Here is a 17,097-nt window from a genome sequence, read left to right as displayed (position 1 = left end):
TAGATTAACTCCAGGGATTATAGATCGATCGAGCATGGTGCAGATTTACGCAAGATCTTCACTGTTGCATGATCGATCGATTACAGATCTAGTTTCTCTCTCTCTCTCTCTCTCTCTCTCTCTCTCTCTCTCTCTCCTCCGTCGTTCTCTCAGATCTGTGCGTCTTATGTTATCATTTTTTTTTTTGTGTAGTTGATCTGTTAATGATTTGTTGTTGTTGATGCCGAAAATGTTAATGATTTGTTGTTGATCTGTTAAAGAGATCTGTGTTAATGATCTATGGTTTTGTTGATCTATTTGATGATATTGATGGTTTTGTGCGTGTCTCAGTCTCAGATCTGTGTTTTTGTTGTTGAAAATGTATGTGTAATGTTGTTATTAATGATGTTGAAACAAATTTAGACCGGGGAATTTTCGGGGTCGGGGAAACCCGATCCCCGATCGCGGGCGAGGACAGAGAGAGTAATAGGTTCCCCATCGGGGATCGGGGCCGGGGACGGGGCAATGTTCACCATCGGGGATCGGGGACGGGGAGTGTGATCCCCGGCCCCGCCCTGCTCCGTTGCCATTCCTACTTGTCTAACAGAGAAAGGGGCGGGAGCCAATAAATGAATTCCCGCTTCTTTTCTTTTTCTTTTTTTTTTTTTTGTTTTTTCACCTTCAGCAACTAAATTTAGTTTTGGTCGGAAAATATACATCTATGACAACTATTAAGTTTTGTAGCCAAATCTAAATCAATGGTGACCAAAATTTTTGTCGCCAAAAGTTTTAATTTGGTGACTAATAAATATTTTGTTCAAAAATAGTAATATAAGCACGAATAATTTTATTTTGTCACCAAAACTTAATATTTGCCGACTAATTTGTTTGGTCGCCAAAGAGAAATCATAATAATATGTCTGTTTTTGGCGACTAATTTTTTTTGGTCGACAAAAAATGTTATATGGCGACCAAAAAATATTGTATGGCGATCAAAAATAGATTTCATAGCCTAAAATGTACACTAACGTTGACTTAAACCAATGCCGACAAAAAAAATTTTTGTCGCTAATAAGCAATATATGATATATTATGGCAAAATTTATTCTGTGTGTGAAAGAAAGAAAGAAAGAGACTGCCTGCTTGTGAAAAACTAAAGAACCTGCTTGCGGCGGTGGTGATATATTCTATGTGTGAAAGAAAGAGAGCAAGACAGAGAGAACTTGCTTGCTTATGAAGGACTAAAGAGACTGATATAAGAAGAAAAAAAATTATGGCAAAATTTGAGCGACAATCTTAAAATTTTTCCACTAAATTTGTACAGGCAATTTGCCGACCAAAAAAATATTTTGTAGCCTAAACCCTAAACTAATGCCGACTAAAAGGTTTTTTGTCGCCTATTGTGGAACTTTTGGCAACTAAATGCTTTTTAGTCTGCAAAAAGTAATATTCCCCGACTAAAAATATTTAGTAGCCTAAAACTTAAATTAACGCTGACCAAACTTTAGTCGGCATTTGCCAAAATTTAGTTCAATACCACCAAAATGGTGTAGTTTTATTATCTGTGACCAAAATATTTTAGTCGCTAAAAGTATTTTCATTCCCAATTTTTTTTGCCTTCCCTCTTCGACTTTTGCCTACCAAATTTCAATTTTGGTCGTAGAAAATTTTATTTTGGCAACTAAAAAATATTAGTCGGCAAAACTCCAAACCTTTGCCGGCAAAACTCCTGTAGTGCTACTAAGTGAGATCTTAATTAATGACAAGAGAGACGTTAGGGTTGTTTTTAGTGTTGCCAAAGTATATAAAATATATTAAAATATGTAAAAATATTTTAAAATATATAAATAACTAGTGTATGCTCGTACCTAAAGGCACGGTGTAAATAATATTTTGTTTGAATAATTTTCATATGTCATTCTCTCTTAAGCTAGGAACACTGAGAATCAAGCATACCTAATCTGTTTTACCATGACATACAAAAAATGAATAGATAACATACATTTGAATAAGGGGATCCCCTTTATTATAAGCACAACTTCAAATAAAAGGAACAACAAAATGGTGTTCTCCCTTTGGAGCACACCATGCCAATACGAAAATAGTATTCTTGATCAAAATCTAAATAAGAAACATCTTTAAATGTTTACCTCTCAAACCAAACCAAATCTATATAAATTTCTACAACGTCAATCTGCCATAATCTTCAACTTCAATCTGCCATAATCTTCAACTTTATACAACGTCAATCATTTTCAAAGTTTGTCAATGACAAAACCAAAAATAGTGTAAATTCTGCACTCGAGATTGTTGCTCACTCGAGATTGCCCCTCTTTCAACACTCATCAATCAAAGAAGTGCACATTTAGTTTATACAACAATAAATACAAAATCATTAGAGAGATAAGAAAAACTTAAACCTGAAGAAATGTAGACTTGTAAAAAGGCAGTCAATATTACCATTCGCTTGTAGTCTTCATCCACCTGTAAAATAGAAAAAAAGCCAATATGATAATTAAAAGAGATTACCCAATTCAAAACAAACACACGCATTGTCACACTAATGAAATGTTTTTTTATAGACCACCCAATTCAAACCAAACACATACATTGTTGCAAAATAATAATTGGTTAACCCAATGCAAACACTATGAATAAACACAACACATTATCAACACAAATACAAATTAATGATTGATAAAAATATTAATTTATAAAAATCAATCAATATTTTCTTTGGATTTTATTTTTTTCAACTCTTTCTTTTTGGAACTTCCTTTAATTGATCACATAAGGTTATGAGGAAAATTTAAGAAAGACATGTTCTTAAGAAAGAATTTAATAAAATAAAATTCAAAAAGCAAACTCTTCGCTTGGTAATTCAACAACAAACTCTAACTAACTTAATTCTCCCATCATTTACAAATCAATACAACTTAAAAACCCCATTTATTTTCTTCCAAAAACTCAAAGCCATTTATTATATCAGTTTAGTCCCATCAATTTTGTGTATGTAACCCTCCATCATCTTCTTCAATCTTCACCTACACCCATTCAGATTCATTTTGCTTCCAACCTTAAATAAATTTTGAATATTTGTTAAGCAATACATGACCATAAGCAAAATATCAAACCAGCCCCTTTGGATCTATTTGGTAAGCTCATAGGCAACAACCAACAAAATTTAGATTGAAATTAAATAAACTATAAGACTAAACTGATATAATAAAATTCAATGGATAAAACAACAAATCAACAGCATACAGTAAGGGAACAATTGTTTATAGGGTATTAAAAAAATAATAGACAATGCTGAAACTATATATATATATATATATTTATCACAACTTACCAATCCCCACTCCCAAATAAAGGGGAAAAAAAATAGAAAAACACAAAAAGCCCAATAAATATAGGAAAATCCATATCAGCATTTAAAGAGTATTTAGCAAACTCAGAAGTATTTATAGATCCGTATATATTTATGAGTATTTAGCAAACAATAGAAAAACTCATAATATAGAAAAACCCATTTTATGAATAAAAAAATTAACACCCATTTCTCATTAAAGAATCAAACATTTCATTAACTGTGTGTGTGTGTTGAGTCAGTACCTTTGAGACCAAAAATAGCAGGAAGTGTCTGGTTCATCCTCCTCAGTCACAACATTTAAAAAAGGAAAAAGAAAAAAAAAAGTGTCAATAAGATTACTTGCCTACAATTCTTAACTAATGCCCAATTCTTTGCCCTTTCATGAACTCTCTCAATAAGTCATCCTCTTTCTCTAATGCCAAAACTATTCTTCTCTCATTGAACCAGTTTCTGCTCATCATCTCCCAAAACAGCCTGGCATACAGAACTGGAATTAGAGGTCAGCGATATTTAGATGATTGTTTAAACACCTATTGGCATAATGTTGTTTTAAATTGGGGTTCTGTTCCTAACAGAAAATTGACTATATGGTCAGGAATTATGTTATATAATATTGAATTTGGTTTATAAACATGTATATCCTAAGCAAAAGGAGCTTATTCTAGCTTTGAATGAAACGGAACTTTGATATTTGTTCATACTATGTGATCTCAAAAGTACTGTACACATACCTTATATGTTTGTCAGAAATCAAAATTATATTATGGGAATGGCCGTGATCTCAAAGGGTTTGCCCAGTTTCTATATTAAAAAAAAAACACCATTTATATCAAATTAGATCTAATTTGTCTCAGAACCTTGAAGCCATTGAAACAAAAAAACTAATGCCCATTAACAAAATTCAGAGAAAATGCAAAGAAACTGAAATTGAATCAAATAATTCAAAGAAAATGCAAAGAACTCGTCAAATGTCCACAATCAACACAATTCGAAGTGGTGGGAAAAGGGAATGAATACATTGGAAGAAGGCTCAAAGATAGACCCAAAAAATTTAGAAGATGATGAAGGTTACCTTGCGAGCAAAGTTCGAGATGCAAAAATCGAGGATTGGAGAACTGGAGAGGAGCATCAGACAAAAACAGATCAATTATCAGAACCTTGAAGCCACTGAAACAAAAAGAAAATTCACAAAACCCAATAACAGAAAAACTGAAATTGAGTCAAATAATTCTAATTTTAATTTTAGAATTCTAATTCTAATCAAAGGAAATTCTAATTTTAATCAACACCGAATAACCCAATTCTAATTTTAACAGGAGGATCACCCCAGGTTTGTGGCTGCTATGATAACAACAGGAGGATCACCCGTGTACAACAAAATAAAAAACTAACCAGTGGTAATAAAAAAAACAGTCAATAGTGTTCTACAAAAAAATGAAAAAACTAACCAGTGCACAACAAAATAAAAAACTAACCAGTGTACAATAAATGGTGTTCTACACTCAATGGTCACCACAACCAGTTCAAAAACTAATGTAGTTCTTGGTGCTTTGATAAAATGTATTAGATTGAGATGAGTTGAGTTTAATTAATAAAATTGTGGGTTTGGGAGAATGAAATTCTAATAATAACAGTATGGAGCCCAATGTAAATGACCCATAAACAATGTAAAATAACATTGAAGCAGCTGGATTGTAACAATAAAATGGCAGCAAAAGGAACACTGAGAATGAGAATCTAACCCTAACAATTGAAACCCAACTCAATGATAAATAAAAGAGAAAACCCAGATCACCTAATCTATCAAATTCAAATACCAAGATGACATATCTCATCAAAGATTCAGAAGTAATAAGAACTTAATCATTACACATGTTTTGCCACTTCTATAATTTCATATCTACCAAACAAAAACGGTACAAATACATAGATAAGGATATTATATATGTCAGGAATCATACCTGCTGGAGGAGATTGGAGAGGAGGCCGAAGAGCTGGGCATTTGCTGTTGCTGCTTTTCCTTCAGCGCAGAAGAAAAAAAAAACCATCTCACAATTAGTTTAAGGTTTGAGGTTTAGAAACACCAATCCAAATAAATTATAGGTGATCCAAAGAAAAACAAAACCCATTGCTAACTGATATATATTTGAGAATCAAACCCATTGCTAACAAAACCCATTTAAGGAAAAGCAAACCCATTGCTAAACAAATTATAGGAGGCCGAAGAAAAACAAATACATATTAGTTTAAGGTTTAGAAACACCAATCCAAATAAATTGAAAGCTACATAAATAAAAAATGAAAAAGAAACATAACAAAGAGAAGATTGTGAAGATCATCAAACCTGCAAGAGCTTCGAAGCAAAATTCAAAAACTCAGAACTAAACCCATTGCTAACTGAAAGAAGTCAATAATTCCCTCAATTACTCAATTACTCTCCAGAATGTTTAACCAAATATAAAAACCCATCTCACAATTTGAACACACACGTACTCTATACTAACTATTAATAATAATAAAAAATTAGCTTATACAAAATATGTTATTAATCAATCAATAAAAACAAATAATCAAAAAGAAAAACAACCTCGCGAGAAGCTCAAAATGGTAATTTCCAAGAAGGTAGGTAAAAATGGTGTTATTAATAAATCACTACTAAACAATTCTCAAAATGGTGTTATTAAAATAAATCACTACTAAATAATTCTCAAAATGGTGATTTCCAAGAATGGTGATTTCCATCTATATCATCTATCATCTACTTATGTTAGGTAAAAATGGTGATTTCCAAGAAGTTACGTGTAATAAAATAAAGAAACAGAAATTCTAACATCTATACGTATACATAATCTATGATTATATACATGCACAATTCTCAAACTTTTCACCATCAATTGATTAGAAAAACCCAGCTAATTGTACTATCAATCACGCGTAGAAATCAGCAATCCAAGGCTGCAAAACCCAGAAAATCTATATATCAGTTAGCAATGGGTTTTGTTTTTCTCATATATATTAAAAGATTGTACCATCAAGGTTTTCTTGATATCAACAATAAGGTATAAAACCTCTTTTCTGCATAGATATGATATATCAAATTGTGTACTGAACAGAAACACAATAACAACAGTGAGAATTCAAATTTATATTTAATAATTTTTTTTTTAAAAAAAAAAAGGAGTAATTAAGGGTGATGATGATGGAAAAGTTCTTCAGCTAAATAATCAGAAAAACCCAAATAATTTGACATTTATGCGGAAATAAAGAAATCATGATCGATTGTTGCAGATGAGTGGAAGAAACTTACTCTAATTAACAAATTGTAGCTCTGGATTTGTACAAAAAGAATAGAGAGCAGAACATGTATTTATAATGCAATGAAATGCACAATTACACAAAGAAATTAACATGGAGAACACATTCAAATCAAAGACTAATTAATTATCATCTTAACTGTCGAGAAAACGTCCAAGTAAATTATATTCTTTTCTTTTTTTTTATTTCTTTAATTGATTAGATATAATTAACTACCAAGAAAGATGCATGGATTTTTAAATCATGACCAGTATCCCAGATGCAATCTAATAGAATTCTAGAATACAATAATATTTTTGGCATTACTTTGTTGTTTCCTTGTTTGTTTACAAAGAAAATAGTAAATCATTGGTCTTTAGAATATCCATTGTTCTCTTATGAAACAAATAAGTTAGACATATAACATTAAAGAAAATTAAGATTTATCTTATTTTGTGTTAAGATTGTCTTACAGTCGTTATACATGAAAGTAATGGTAGGGATCTCAAATGTTTTATTAAGGTTTTTACCAAATGTGTCACATGGGTGATGGACCAACATGGAATCCACATGATGTTGGTCCATGCCTTATTAAAATATGTTAAGGGTGATTTAAGTCGTTCATCTTTTACATAGATTTACATTTTTACTTATCACATCCTGTTTGTCAGATCTAAGAATTAACAAACTAAAAATAAAAATGCCAGAGAGCCCAAAAATTTCTACCAAATGTAAAAACTTTGATAGAATTTATAAAATTCCTAGCATTACTCAACTAAAAATGTGATAAGCCATGTTACCAGATGGCTCCAAAATCATATCATAAAAGTCTAACCCTTATTGAACACGGATCTCGATTGAACAGTATGAAAAGTTTGACAAATATATTCGTTCATTCCAGATTAAAAGACCAATCCAAAACCAGCACATTGAAAAAACAAACTAATGACAAAACTAACCCAGCACATTGAAAAAACAAAGCAAATAAAATGCAAAAGCATACATCAATCACAAAACCCAGAAAAAAAGAGAAACAGACCAGATTAAAAGACATTAATGACAATAAATTAACACATTAAAAAAAAAGAAGTTTAACAGGAACAACATTAATTAAGCACGAATACCATTTAGGTTTCTGTGAGATCTAATTGTTGTCAATTATTAATTTTGTAGAACTGTAATCAAAGCAATGGCATATACAAATAATTGAATCACAAATAAAAATAGAAACAGAGATTGTTTGATTGACTTACATGAAAATGAAGGATCCTGAAGGAGGAAAAAGAAGAGATTTTTGGTGGGTATTCTAAGTTTGAGAGAGAGAGAGAGAGAGAGAGAGAGAGAGAGAGAGAGAGGTGAAGAAGTAGAAAAAGAGAAGAAGATCTGAGTGAGGAAAGAGAGGGTTAAGAGTGGGCTATTTATAAGTAAATCCCATTTCCCCCAACAACTCACATTGATTTTTCACATTCTTTGTGTTTCCATTCATTATAATATTGATAAATAATGAGAGGGAAAGAGAGAGAAAACCAGAGAGAGGAGGACCTGTATCTGCTTGCGTCGTTGAACACTCTCTCCAGCTTCTACACAGACAATAACCCCCAGGTCCGCCGCAACCTCCGATCCACCATCGAGAAGCGCTCTCTCTCCATCAACCTCGAGTTCCTTCTCGCCTTCGATGCTGCCCAATAGGTCTCTCTCTCTCTCTCTCTAAATCTCTATCTCTCTCTTGAATTTGTGCTCAATTGGAATTCTTGTAAAAATTGGATTTTAGGCTTTGGATCGGGTCGAGGAGGAGGTTAATTCGCTGGTCGAGGAGGATTTTAGGCTTAGGCTTTGTAAAAATTGGAGTTTAGGCTTTGATCTGGATTCTTACACCATAGAGAGATGTATTCACGAAGAAGAACAGAGAGGGAGAGAGAGATAGAGAAGGCAAGTGGGTAGGTGGGAAAGCGACAACGATGCTTAGGAAGAAGTCTTTGGGCGGGAGATCTATTGAACTGGACCATTGGTATAAATTCGAGATTAATCTCAGCCATTAGATTAAAATGTATCTCACATACATTTTATACATTTTCAAAAACTTTCTTCCCTTATTATATAGATATATCAAATTATAAATTTTTTATTATTTACACTGCAAGAAAATAGGGATACAACAACGTTTTTGTTTTTTAAAACGCTATAAAATATGGAAAATTTGGGACACGATTTTGTTTTTTACACGCCGGTCATCGGAAAATGTTAGGACAACGTTTTTGAAACGTTGGGTTATGGTTAAAACGGTGTAGTTTAGTTTAGAAAAAAGTATTTATTTTTCTTTTAAATTTCCTTTTTGCTTTTAAGAGTCGTGGGAATCTAAGTCAATCAGAGAGAGAGAGAGAGAGAGAATCGACACTTGGTGCTTCGATTTGGATCGATTCTTCGTCATTTTGATCTTGAAAAGCTGGTTCTATATTTGATTTGAGTGTTTATCTTAGTTATTGTTCGAATCTCTGTAATCTAAATCGATCTAGGGCTCGTTCTTCTTTGTGTTTGGGTGCGGCACAGCTCAAGGAAAGGGATTTGTTGAATTCATTGAAGATCTGTGTAGTTTCATGGCTAAAAAGTAAAGATCTGGAATGTATTTACGTTGATGTTTGAAAATTCAGTTTCTTCTTCACTCGATTTGGTTGATATCTAGTATTTTTTACTTTTGCTTGTTCTGTTTTGCTTCTTTCTTCTAATTTTCGTTCTCTTCCTCTTTATGGTCCACGCATTGGGATGGAGTTCTTGATCACCAGTATATGGAAAGAACGGAGTGGTGATAGAGAGATGTTGTTGCCGATCGAGAGTTGCATCCAACAACCTCGGTATCACAAAACACTAGTTCAGGGGCTTGAAGCGTGGTGCTGTGTCCTTCGTCAACAACTCAGCCTTATCAATCTCTGCTTCAAGTAGACCAATTTCAAGATCATTCGATCTCTGCTTCAGTCTATACACCGCCATTGAAGAGCTCAATCGAGTTTGGCCAGGTCAAAAATGAATGTTTTCAGTGTCACCGTGATCCAAAAGGTAAGTTAAGATATGTCGAGCACATTTATGCAAACTTAATAAAAATCACATATTTTTTCATCAACTAAAAATTTGATTTCCGTTTTCGGATTAACTTCTTCACAAAAAGCAAAACTGGTCCTTCATTAGCATTTGATTTTATACTTTGTTTTTGGAGATTTTGATCGAAAATCAAGATTTTAAAGCTCCAAGTTGTGGTCTGTGCTCTGTTTTACAAGAATTTTTTTTTTTTTTGGCTTCAATGTTGCATTCGTTTCTACGTTTTGCCAATCAGAGCACAAGACATTGCTTTTTACTAGTGTTTTAAATTTGTTCATTTAACTCTTAAGATATGTCTCTCAAGTGTATTGTATGTATATATATGAAGCTTATTGCTTGTTTTGGTCGCAGAGTTCACAGAGGGGTTGCCATTAGAGGTAGTTTCATTTTTGCACTATTTTCATGCTCGTTGCATAACATAGGGAAATAAATACTAGGAATTTGTAAGAGATGAGAAGACATGAGATATTTGGAACCTGGGAAAATTAAGAAATGTTGAGTTTGAGCAAGCCTAGTAGTGTCATTTGGTCTTGCATTTTTCCATATCATTGTGAAGTTTTTGGGATTCTCTAATATGTTCTGTGTTCTTTGCTTGTTGCTAAATAAAGGTTATTTTAGGTTGTTTTCCAGCTGGATTATGGAAACCCTGTCAATATATTTTCAAATGTTGTTAAAGCATTAAAATGTGGCCTCTGTTTTGGAATGTTTTTTCCTTCTTCATGTTTTGGTTTAAATGTGCTCAATAGGCCCATTAATTGCTAAAGCAATGGTTGGTTATCTGTTTGTACTAGTCTTTTCTTTTTGAAGAGATACTTGAAACCAATTAGAGAGGAATCCATGAATATTTTCTATTTGCATCATAAACTAATGAGATTGTTGGTGCTACTATGTTGCTAGAAATTTCACACATGCGCACGCACATGCACACGCACGTATATATATATATATATATATATGTATTTGTGTAATATAACTGCCTCCTTCATTTATTTTTTATTTATTTATATGTTGATCTAAAGCCCTGCCTAAACAGCTAAGAAATAGTTTTATATCTATTCACATTCAGTTTGGTCAAATGAAGACTAGAATTTTAGCTCTTTGATATGTCTCCTTTAATCTCCAGTACTTCTCATTTGATTTTCATTTTGGTAATCCTATTTTTGCGCACTTGATTTGTAATTTTCTTCGGGATTTTTCAATCTCCTTTGATCTTCTTTCATGTAGGGTTTTGTTCTACATTGGGTTATGGCTTTGGATTGCTTTGAATGGCTTTTATGAACTTGATTAGTTGAAATCTGTATGTTGGCATCTATATATATAATCAAGTTCTAAAATTTACATAGGGTTTAGCTACATAGGGTAAAACATGCAGAAATATGTATAGAACTCGTGACTCAAAAATATAGAGTAGTTTTTAATTTATTTGTGTAATTTCTTTTAAAGTTCTGTGTTTTGTATTTTTGGGAAATTTCTGTAGCAAAACATCTGCAGGTAACTTATGGATTAAATCATATGTTGCAGTTTGGTTGGACAAGGTGATTTGATTGTGACTCATCTCTAATATTTTTCACATTTCAGTTGTGTGAAATGTTGTCTTCTTTTTTCTTTTTTTTCTTTTTTGGCAGGAATGCAACTTATATGAACTCAGGAAAAATTGGGAAACTTTTCTCCAAAGTTGAAAAAGTTCGAAATTGATGCTTCGAAGTGTTGTGTATCAATCATATTTGTACTTTTTTTTTGATACATTTATTCTTTTCTTAGTATTTTAAATTTTGAGATGATGATGGAGTATATGAATTTGATTGTGATTTTTGTAATTTCAATTTTGATGTGTTTGGTTGAATATATATATTTTTTGAAACAGGATTTGAATATATTTTGGAGAATTTTAACTAGTAGCAAATAAAATATTATTGCTGAATGGTTAAAATTTCATTAGGTTGCATTCCTGCCACAAAAGAAAAAGGTGCTTTTAGTGGCGTTTTTGTAAAAAACGCCGCAATAGGGTCTGTATGACGTCATCTCGCCGGAAGGAATCACTGACGGTGACTGTATCATGATGTTTCTAAAATGTCGCAATAAGGTCTACAACGGCATTTTTTGAACGTCGCAAACATATAACGACGGCCGTATCCACGATGTATAATAAAACGTCACCACAGGCTTTAGCGGTGTTTTTCAAACGCTACTAAAAACTGTATTTCCTGTAGTGTTAACATTTACCTTTAAAATTAGTAAGACCCTTATTAATATATGAACCCTGCTAAATACCCCCAGTGGGGGTCGCACCCCTAGTGAGGTGGTGCGCCCCCACTGGCTGACAACCAAAAAAAATAATAATAATAATAATTTTTTTTCGCCCAATCACGGGCCTCCATCTCACTGGGGGTCGAACCCCAGTGGGGTATAAAGCATTTTTGTTAATATATTATGTTGAAAAATTCCTTTCGTAGTAATTCATGCATTTCTCTATGGCAGACCACGTGCACATTGGGCCGACTTAGAGCATCTCCAACGGTGAATCAGATTTTTCACCAAATTTGAGTAAAAAATGACCCATTTTACCAAATTTGATACCACTCGCTCCAACAGTGCACTTTCATCAAATTTGTGCCGGGGACAACCGGTTGGTCGACCGCGGTTAAGCGAATTTTTTTTTTTTTTGAACTTTTCGAACCTTTTAGTGGCCGACCGGCTGGTCAACCGGCTGGTCGATCGGTTAGGCAAAAAAAAAAATATATATATATATATATTTTTTTTACTGTTTGAACCTTTTCTTCAAACCGTTTGAACCTTTAGGCGGTCGACCGGTTGGTCAACCGGCCGGGCAATCGGCTGGTTGACCGGTTGGTCTCTCCCAACGGTCAGGAACAGTGATTTGGTGAAATGCTTCGCCTGTTCTCGTTTTGGTAAAAGATTTGCTGAATTCTCGATTTGATATCGATTTGATGAAACCGTTGGAGCTCAAAAAAGTGGCTTTTTCATCAAATTTTGAATTTGATATCAGGTTTGATGAACCGTTGGAGATGGTCTTAGGCAATAATGAAGTGATTTCGGAGTATCATGGGCTAATATCTATTCACATGGTGCAAATAATTAATAATAAAAAATTTATAGATGAAATAATATATTATCCTTAAAATATTATTATTTAGATTTAAAAGTGAAATTCATTTTTTATATTTATATCAAAAAAATAATGAATTAATAATAAAATAGTTTTTATTCTCAATTAATATCTTTTTCACAAATCACTTAATCTAAAAACGTATGTCTAAAAAAAGTTTTGATTTAAAAACCCCTATCCCATCCTAGAGGGCTAGGCCCAGATTTTGACTTGGACAGACTACCTACATTAACTAAAGCAGTAATGGAGCATTAATGATATGATAATGAACAAAAAAATAAAATAAAAACAACACATCACTATAGATGGAGTTTACTGTCAATTCATTAGAGTTATCTTTAGAGCTCAAAAATTAGAGTTCGAAAACATTTTTCTAACTAAAGTAAACGTGTAATGTTATGGTATATATTTATTTTTTTAATATGTTTTTTTAATGTATATTATATATGTTCTTACTAAATATTATATATTGCTTTTTGGTAAAGTTATCACAGTTTATGTTTTAGAAATGAAATTATGTATTTTTATAGTAATGTTACATATTTTTTGTTAACAAATATTTGGATCAAAAAAAAAAATATAACATTATCACAAAATAAATAACTTTATTTCTCACAAATTATCATAATTCTATCAAAAAAATATTTATTACAAAAATACATAATAGGTACATATAGAATTTGCCAAAGAAAATACATGCAAACCAAAACAAAAACAAAAACAAAAAATGCACAGCCATGCATGATCATTGATTTCTTATCCAAGGCTTTTTCTCCTACCACAGATGTCTATTTTGTCCTAATAAAGATCAAGAAATTGATATCTAAATTTAAGAGAAGAGAAAAGCCCAAAGAGAGATATGAAAACTAAAATGAAGATCAAATCATACCACCTCCATTTCTCTCTTGTCATACTTTTAATAATTTTTCTCTATTTCTATATATGTGGAGCTGCTTCGGCTAAGAAGAGCAACTCAATGATCTCTGGTGAGTGCAGTGCCACCATTGCTGAATGCTTAGTAGATGAGGGAGAAGGAGAAGAAGAGTTCTTGATGAAATTAGAGACGACTAGAAGGTTTCTTCTTCCTAACTCATCGCCACATTTGACGTATCAAGCTTTACACGCAGATCATATGGCATGTATTAAGGATTGCACGGGGCTCTACAATAATAATAAGGGGACTTGTACCGCATATAATAGATGCAGACAAGGTACCTGCTGAATTGAATTGATAAAGCCCCAACCGTCTTTTCATGTGATGTCCTGAGTACTATGGAACATATGGGAGAATTTTGAAGCCTCTTGCTTCTTCTTTTCATGTATGTCTTTAAATAACAGTGTGATTAAATGTCATAAGCATCCTTATTATTATCCCTTGTTGTATCTTTTATTCGATTAAGAATATATTATATTATATATGTATGAGCACGAAATAATCTTCTCGTATAATCCTGTTGATCAAGTTTGTACTCCTCCAAACGTCGTCGCCTTATTACCTGAAAACACAAACGTGAGCTAGCCGGCGGGTGTGTGCCGGAAACCTCTCCAATGCCTAAGTCAGCAATTAGACAATAGGCAATAAGCTCTGTATATTTGAGAATAAGAATTGTGATACCTCTACATAGGTCTTGTTATGAGTTTTTATAGATTCTACCTGGCACAATCCTAGTAGGACTCTTAACTCTCCCTAGCAGAGCCCTCCTAGGAATCATACTCCTAGGAATAATGTTGATCCTGATAACACCTTACTTACTGCCATTCAAGTAAAATGGTGGTAACCCTTACCTCGGTTAGAAGCTCACTCAATCGAGCTTACATAGCTCGGAGTCGCTTCAAGCACCACTAGTAGCCCTTATTATAAGCTGGCACCTGCCGAGCTAAATTAGCTCGGCTTGTTCCTTGTTAATACCACGGCATGCTACCAAACCTAGTTTTTAGATAGCCAGGTCAGACGCTTACTGACGCCTCTGTCCAACCTGGTTCCCAAATGACCTAGGACTAAGTTGTCTATAACTTTCACCGCGACCCGTAGCTCAGCCTAATGCGTTAAAGATAGATGGATTTAGCTCAGACCAATTTATTCACATAAATTACCCTTTCAATGGCCCCTTAATTCCATCTGCTCAGCATGATTAGGATTACTGTTTCAAAGCCGAGCTAAATACATGAAATTCAACCGAACTAAAATAATTAGTCCGACCGTGGTAAAATATTCAAACCAATAAGTAGCTCGGTCGTTTAGAATCGTGCCAGTCATACAGCTCGTCGTCCCATGTTTCTGACATCGTGTCCTTATTGGGACACGTGGTATGCACCTATTGCCCCTCCGTACTACGACAACCGTCTCATATTTACTAAGAAATTTTGAAAAGGCCCGTCATTTTGCCTCCATTATAAATGCAGCCTCCTTTTCTCGAATAGTCACTGTTTACTATTCATCTTCAAGCCAAAAAATCCTTGCGACCAGCACTCTAACCCTACATTTTTTGAGTTCTTCGAGCCCTGGCATCATCATCATCATTTAAATCGTGCCCCAAGCACTGTTGCTGGAACTCTTTTTACCCATCACCATTGTTTTCTTCATTCAAAAACTGGTAAGTCACCTGTTCTCCTATGCGCTCTATATGACTCTCTATGTTCTTGGACTGTAAATTCATTGATAACACTTCAAAAGTATCTGTAACGTTTGGCATTTGTTAAGTACAAAAAAGAACTCAAAACTGTATTTAACTCCCACAAGTTTACTCCTTAGGGAAAAATGGCCCCCACCTGGAACTAAAATCCCACAAAAATTTTGGTTTTGATTCAAAATCATACTGAAACCGAGCTACAAACTTGTTTGTGCTCATTTAGATGTGTATCACCGAACTAAGGGAACATCTAACCACGATCGTGCTAAAATCTCATCTTTTCCCACGATGAGACTAGAGCCTTGCCTTACTTTTTAGCCGAACAAACTAATTTACACTGATGCCTTAGCCTAGTCACTAGCTGGCCATAACACATTCTATGTTTCTTCACTGTGCAAACTTTGACTAGGTTTTATCCAGGCAAACCATTCACCACAATGCCGGGCTAAGGTGCCGAGCAAATTTTTATAAACAACCTAAAGACACCCCTATGGGCAAATACCGGTTCCTTATGAGTTTGCCCGGTGCCATAGTCGAGTTCCGAAGGGAATACAACATCCCCGACGATATACAATTCGAGCTAGCTGAACTAAACACCACGCCTTGGGGAAAATCGGGCTTCGTCCCTTTTACACTTATATCCATCATAGGGACCGGGCTCAGATTCCATGTCTAGCCCCTTATTTGCGAGTTTCTTAGGCAAACCAGATTGTGTCCCACCCAATTATCCACAAACATGTACAGGATAATTAATGGAGTCACTGAGCTAAATCGCTGGCTCGGCCTCAACCTTGGATTGGTTGAGCTATTTCATCAATACTCACTTGGTCAAAATAACTATCGTTGGGTCCATTACTTACGTATCAGAAAGGGCCAAGAGAAAATCATTAAGCGTATGCCAGACAAGGACCTGAACGACGACGATTTTCTCTGAGTCTCTGGTAATTTTGAGGATCAGGAGGCCCAAATACTGGGCTATAACATCAACTGGAATAAAGGAAGCCCTAGTGAGCGTAGTTCGGTTGTAGTAATAATTAATACCATTCTGCAGCTGTGCTAATACTTGCGTTTTCTTTTTTTCCTTTACAGATCTGAACCAGTTGAAAACAAACTACGCCTACGCTAACCAAGCCACGCTACGAGCTGCATTATGGTATCGCCATCGTGACTGGACCGAGCTTTTAGGAGTAGTACCGACGTACTGCTATAGTGGCAATAGAAAAGGCAAAGTCACGGACTTCCTGCTTGAGTCTTCACCTGAATCGGATCCCTGCTTGCCTCAGATCAACCTCATTGTCCTCACCGAAGAGCAAGAAATGGCTAAAAAGAGGGCCGTGCGAGCTCTTATCATTGAACAAACTTCCACCAAAATCCAAACCGAACAAGCTTCCTCCGGTCAACCGCGCGAGACTGTGGTCGCCCTTCCAACCACTAGGGGAACCACGTCTCAACCAAATAAGTGCGCGCGCACCTCTTCAACCAAACCGTAACATTTGGTGGATGAGGAAGACACTATGCTTCCTGATCTTGTGGTACCGAACCCAAACCCTGCCCGATCTGACAGAGCGAGCCCTTCGAAATGGGCTCCAGCAATGTCCTACAAG

The 17,097-nt window shown here is 34.4% G+C and overlaps 1 long non-coding RNA gene and 1 other non-coding gene across 3 annotated transcripts in view; one reads left to right on the top strand and one right to left on the bottom strand.

Moving 5' to 3' along the window:
* Positions 1-2,196: 2,196 nt before the first annotated feature.
* Positions 2,197-8,347, bottom strand: LOC114292261 (uncharacterized). Of its 2 annotated transcripts, none has more exons than XR_014345994.1 (3): positions 8,189-8,347; positions 4,425-5,372; positions 2,197-2,463 (listed from the first exon to the last, which is right to left on the bottom strand). It is a non-coding gene; the product is annotated as an uncharacterized LOC114292261 (transcript). The 2 variants fall into 2 exon arrangements; XR_014345993.1 differs by lacking the exon at positions 2,197-2,463 and adding an exon at positions 3,546-3,826.
* A 5,326-nt stretch (positions 8,348-13,673) lies between these two features.
* The window catches only part of LOC145804381 (uncharacterized), a 143,148-nt gene continuing 139,724 nt past the window's right edge, over positions 13,674-17,097 (top strand). Inside the window, exon 1 of the long non-coding RNA XR_014345987.1 lies at positions 13,674-13,708. This is a non-coding gene — a long non-coding RNA (uncharacterized LOC145804381). The remainder of the gene's footprint in view (positions 13,709-17,097) is intronic.

Source organism: Camellia sinensis, chromosome 1, assembly GCF_055761805.1.
Source record: "Camellia sinensis isolate YWXY chromosome 1, ASM5576180v1, whole genome shotgun sequence".
Classification (NCBI taxonomy): Eukaryota; Viridiplantae; Streptophyta; class Magnoliopsida; order Ericales; family Theaceae; genus Camellia; species Camellia sinensis.
The sequence above is the reverse complement of the archived record's forward strand: the minus strand, read 5'-3'. Positions and strand labels throughout refer to the sequence as shown.